We start from the raw sequence: 6,611 nt of genomic DNA on the forward strand, positions 1-6,611 counted from the left end.
CGTGTAGGGCAACTGACATCAGATGAGCTCATCACATGCAGAAGTGCTGGGGCCATAAATCTTTCAAAGATTAAACGGAGGCACGGAATCAGCACCAAAGTGGGGATTAGAAAATGTGGTGAATGACAAAGACAAAGGCTGTTCAGATTCCCAGAAAGATTAAGGCACTATCAGAAATGACCAGAAGTCCTGTAATCGGGTGGGACCTATCTCATTCAGATCGTCTGACAGCACTTATCAATCCCTTTTGGTCTCCCAAGGAGATTTCAAGAAAGGTAGTTTAATAGAAACAGTCATTTCTAGTATCTTTATTTCCACATATATCTCCTCTGAAGAAGTCAGATCTGAGCATGTTGCCATCCTGCTTAAAATCTGATGGCTCCTGGGCTCACAGGAAAAAGCACCAATTGTTGCATGTGAGGCTCTTACATACTGATCTCATTGTACTCACCCCACCTCTTTGCCCGCTGCTCACTAGTACTTGCCTTGTATTTGACTCCTCGGGACTCTCATGCATCAAAACATGCCCCCTTCCTGTGCTGTTCATCTGCCGGAATGCCATTCCATACGTTGCATGCCTGGCCTCCTCCAATTCATCCTTCATGTTCAACCGCCTCCAGGAGAAAACCCCACTGCAGGGAAATTATGCTTGCATATCTGCGTTACAAAAGGCTTTATAAATTTATTATAACATTGTCAGGCAGCACTGTTAATATTCGCTCACCATCTGCTCCTTTGCTAGACTTTGAGCTCCAGTTAGTGTCTGAGCACATTCTTCTTTGAAACCCTGGCACATAGTAGGGTCTCAGTGAACATGTGCTGGATTGAATGCAATGGAATGAAATTGCATTTTAGTCATTGTTGTTTAATTTTTTATTGAGTTAACATTGGTTTATATTGTTATTTCTGCTTTAAAGGTATAGGCCCCACCCCCTCTAGGTGTTGCCTGTACCCATACCCCCCATCAAAGCAGGCACAGTCCCTTGTGCTCCTTAAGATGTGGAATACCACTGCTATTAATCAGACCTAATGGTGTGTTCTGGCAGGAGTTAGAGTAGGTTTACATAGTTATAAGTAACTCAAAGAAGAAATTAAGTGTAGAATTCTTAGGGGAGCAGACTATAATGTTTTACTTGAGTAATACATTATTTTCTTGTATTATTCATTTATTCAACACTTGCTTATGTAAGGTCCACTGCAGGGATTTAGCTGCAAACAAAAGAAAATTTCCAGTTCTCATAGAGCTTAGGTATGTGACCTGGGGAAATTACTTAATCTTCCTGTGCCTTAGTTTTCTCATTGGAAAAATGGAGACAAATAATACCCCAGAGTGTTGTTGTAAATATAAATAAGTTAATATATGTGAAGCACTTAGAATAGTGTCTGGCATACAGTATATACTCAACAAAGACCAGCTATTATAATCTAGTAGCTCATTTTATAGCTGAGGAAATAGAGGTGCAGGCTCCATATTGGGCTATTACTGTAATATTCACTCAGGTACCCCCAGAAATAATTAACTTGTAAACAACCAGGTCTCTTTCATTGTATGTCTTTCACCTGGACTCAGCCACGCACCACACTGCTGTTCCTCACCCTTTATCTGACCATTTCCCCTGATTGACACTTAAGTATCGCTCGGATCTTCGACTCATTCTGTCTGGGAAGCCCAAGAACAGAGAACTGGAATGGAGTCAGTGTTCTCTAAAGATGGTCCATCTAGGTAAATATGTTGACATGCTATTTAGAGTGGAATTATTCAGGTGTTTTCTTTCCCTTACATCAGTCTCACCACTCAACTTCATGTACCCCAGATGTAACCAGAGAGAAATTCTGGGTTGTTTTAGTAAGAATGGAAATCATCCGTATGGAAATCATGTCTTGCTTACTTGGCATGGAGTCCTGTCACTTAGTACCTGTGTGACCTTGAGCATGTTATCTGGTTTCTCCCTATCTTAATTTTATCATCTGCAGAATGGGAGTTAATTACACCATTACCTCATTAACTCATAATGAGGATTAAATGGGATGGTTATGCCAAGGCTTTAGTACAGTAAGTGGCAATAATTATTATTATTAATTTTTATGTGTTTTTTCCGATGACTCCACCTGCTGCTTTATCCTTATCACTTGACTCCGTGGTGTGTTATTTTAATGCCAACCTTGGAAAAGAATGAGAATTGTAGCAAGTATCTTCCTTAATATGAATTGCTTCCATAATTACAAAAGACTTAAAAAAAAACAAATCAACTGCATTCTAACCCATTCTTTTTTTTCTTCCCTTCAATAAGTACTCTTTGAGGATGTCAGTAGAGATTGGTCAGATTTATTGCAAAAACAACCAACCTCCAAATCGTGGTAGCTGAAAATACCAATGATTTATTTCTTGTTCATGCTATGTGCTCATTGAGGCTGATGAGGGGTCTCTATTCACTGACATCTATCAGGGGGAGAGGACAGCCATCATTTGAAATATTATTGTTACCCAGAGTCAGAAGGGAAAAGAGAGCTTGTGGATGGCTTCAAACCAGCAGCGAGCTATTTCAGCCTAGAAGTATCCTTCATGTACTTGCCATTCACTGAACACACTGGTCAACTGCCATGCCCATGCCCAAGGGGGCTGGCAGTAACAGCCCGGGGGGTGCAGGAGAACCCAGTGCAGTTCCAGGAAGGCCATATTTGACCAGGATGACAACCACAGGATACCAAATCTATGCAATGCATTGCTCCAGCTCTAGCAGAATACAGGGTGATGTACAAGTTGTGATCTTGAGCCTCAGTGACCTACAATAAGGCAGGAGAGAAAAGGGATGATGGAAGGTAGAATAAAATAAATACAATTTTTGAGTTTACAGCAGAAACTCACTAATTCTAGAAGATGAGTAAAGTGTTCAACTCCAGAACACAGTTTTGAACACTGAAGACTCTATCTCTGTTTAAATGTATCAAGAGGTATCTGCATGATGGGTCAAGCAAGCAATAGGTGTGCTTCTCCATCCTACTTTCATGGGAATCATGGGATGGGAATTAGGGTAGGCAGATAGCGCACTGCAGGGCTGGGAGGGAGACACAGTGGACATAGTCACACTCACTCACATTCAGTACGATCCACCTCAGGCATGATTTGACCTGTTAAACACAGACAGTTATTGGATGCTAATTTGGTGCAATTAAAAAGGGAAATGGAATATTAATCAGCAATCAAAAAAGAGAAACTCATGCCATTTGCAGCAATGTGGATAGAGCTGGAAGTGATAATGCTAAATGATAACGCTAGACAGGCAATCAAATTTCTTTCAGGAGGAGAAAGATAAATATCCATATCGTCACTTATATGTAGAATATAGAGAAACCAAACTAAGAGTCAGGTATGGACAAGCTTAAAAACTAATACTTGAAAGCTGACTATGGAACTGAAGCATCCAGAGGGGGAGGGGGTAAGGAAGGGGTGAAGACAAAGAGGAGGAAGAGCACAATGGACTATGGGGTGGTGGATGGTGGGTGGTTTGGTGGCTGATGCACTTCAGTAGCTGTACCTGATGGAAGCTGGGAGCCTATTCTACCAAAATACCAAAAATAATGTCAGCCAATGTCACCTCAATAAAACATGGAGGGGGTGAAAATATCAGGGAAGACAACAAGGACTGGGTCTACCCTCAGGCTGCTTACAATATACTCAGAGAACTGGGCATCCCTGCTGGTACCAGGGGTTAAGATGCAGCACTATGAAGCTATCCGCAGCTACTGGGGCAAGAGTTCGATCCCCGGCCAGGGAGCTACCTACATGGTGCAGCAGATGGTTCCTGATTCACCAGCTGCTCCCCTCAACAGTGTATTTCAGTAGATCTGCCTGTTCTGCTCCCCACTCTGTCTCTGGTGAATCCTTTCAATGCCTGCACCTCTGGCCTGCACCCCAGTTCTTCTATGCATAAATAATAAATAAATAAATTTTAAAAAAATATATGGCATCAAAGATGGATGAGAGAAGAGAGGTGAGTGGTGGGGAGACTCATGAGGTGGTAGTAAAAAATCAGAATTTGCTAATAGGTGATGGTAACTGAGGTGATAATAGGTTCAATCGTGTGACAGAACTGTCGGGAAGTCACAAAGAATTGCCAAATCAGGAGATTTGGTGCAGGAGGGTGTAAGGGCAGGACTGGACATGGGGCAGGTTTTCTGATTCCATGCAGACCTGGTAAAGGAGGAGTCAGAGTCCTCAGTAGTTTTGCAGGTTTTTTATTTGGGGTTCACCAGGCATATGTCAGGCAGGGGTGCTGGCTGGGGGGCTGGGAGGCTGGCAGACCTCCCAGCCCCCAGCAAGTCTTCACTCTATCTGGGCTCTCTGGCGTTCTCTGCTTCTGCTTCGGCTTCTCCTTCAGGTTCTGCTGGTTCTGCTGCTGCTGCTGCTGCTGCTACTGCTGCTGCTGGCGCCCCCCCCCCCACCCGTGACGCCGCCCTTAAAAGCACAGTCTTAGCTCAGCTGAATCCCATCTACCTATGCCCACACCCTATTCCAGGTGCCCGCCATCAGGCATGCATTCAGGACAAGGATCCATCATCTATCCTGATGGCGGAAGGGCAGAAAAGCCTGATATTTTCTTTACCCTACAGAGGGGTAGACCTGCCCTATGGTGTGGTGAACACAGGCTCTCTGGGTTTCTTAAAAGGGAAGACACGGACTCATATTCTGAGTCTACTGTGCGTTCAATCACTTCCGTGCACCACTAAGCCATACTGTCTTTACGTGGAGTCATTGCATGCTCTATAGCAGCGTGTGAGAGAAGAGACCCTTAAACCACACCACCATCACCATGAGGCCACATGAACACTCCCTGTTCTTATCATTCAGAAATATTATCTGGTGCTGAAGAATTTCATAAACAAACTTGGATGTGCAATAAAAAAAAGTCCCCACACTAGGCAGGCAATCAAATTTCTACATCTTAAAGCCCCAATGAATTACATACATAGTAACCAGGTTTGTCCTCATAAAAGTTATTCTGCCACCATCAAAATCATCATAAAAAGATCTATATTAAAAATCAGCATCATGATGTCCATAAAATATTGAAGCGAAATAATATAATGTTGAGTCTAATTCTTGCAGGGCCTAAGGCAACCCTGACATGGGCAGGGCTGCCATCAATGTCAGGGTAATGGAATAGTCCCAATTAAATACAGAATTAAATAACTGTATTTAATAAAACCAAGGAGTTGCAGAAACGATTCACTTGTATGTAACTCTTTGTAGACTAAATAACAATAAAAGTATAGCTGAAGGTTTAACTGTTTTGTTAACACACTCTTCACCTGCCACCCCAACCCAGATCAGGTCTTATAGGATCTAAGTATCACCAGCCTTGATATTTATTTTATCCACACATGCCTGGATCATTTCCTTAAAATCAGACATTAGTTTATCTGCAATGCTTCCTATTGTCATAATCACCTGTCTTTCTATTTGTTCTGTTCGTTAAAGCTGTTTGAATTTCTGTCCCTGGGCCAGAGTAAGGTCTTAGAAAGTGGTTAATCAACATGGAATAAATTGGTAACTTCCATGAGGGAAGTTACCTTTTGACCTTGGAACAGGTCCACTCTGAGAACTGGTTCTGGGAAGCCTGCCATTGGCCCATCTGTCACTGGCAGAGGTTGATGGCATGGACCCACAGACACCATTTGCAGGACTGTGCAAACAAGTGTGGTGGAAATGATGCCACGATGTGTTTCTGAGAAAGTCTCAACCTGTGCAATATGAAAACTAGAACACATAGGAGACCTGTTTAGTGATAGGGGAAGATAGTAGAGCCTAGAAGGGCTCCATGGCCTGCCAAACATCAATGCTCTCCACTTCCAAAAGCCTCAGTTCTCTAATCTACAGAATGAAGGTAACAAATGAGATGAAATGATATTTGTAAATTACAAATAGAAGGACTTCCCTTTGAAGCATTGCCTGGCCCTGCCTGCCTTCCAGAGCAGTGGTATGGGTGCACATCTCTCTCCGTCCCCATAGCCTTCTCTTCTTGTTAGTTTGTGGTTGCTCGCTGCCTCTCCTGACCTCTTTGCCCACCTCCTCCATAAGGGTTGTAGTGGACATCTTAGCAGTAGATTTTAGGTTAAGACCCACTGCCCTGGGGCCCAATGGACCTGAACCCACTGGCTCCACTGGGAACTAGCTCTGTCAGGGAAGAGCTAGACCTGCTGCTAGGAGAGGATGACAACAAGGACAGGGATGTGGCCACCCCACACTCCTCCCTCCAGCCCACTTTGTTGAATACTCTCCCCTAAAAATCAAAGAATCCTTCATCCTTTAAGCCAAAAGGGTGGGCTTGAGAAGGGCAAGATTGAGGTTTGCTTTAGGAAGGGCTGAAGGCTGGTGAGGGAGAGTGAGCATTTTACTTTTTTGATGCTGGGGACTGACATTTTTTTGGAAGAGGAGGCCTGTACCTTGGGGCCACTGGTAAGGTCATTTATGCAACTTTGGCCACCTCTTGCTAACCCCCTACCCCATTTACCAGGACCAAGGTTAAATGTATCTCCCCCTCCTATCTGACCACAGGCAGGGGTGGCGCTGCTCTATGGAGATGGATGACTCTGCTGGCTACAGCCCTGTA

The sequence above is a fragment of the Talpa occidentalis genome, unplaced genomic scaffold (genome assembly GCF_014898055.3).
Source record: "Talpa occidentalis isolate TD23 unplaced genomic scaffold, MPIMG_talOcc4v2.1 talOcc4.6, whole genome shotgun sequence".
Lineage (NCBI taxonomy): Eukaryota > Metazoa > Chordata > Mammalia > Eulipotyphla > Talpidae > Talpa > Talpa occidentalis.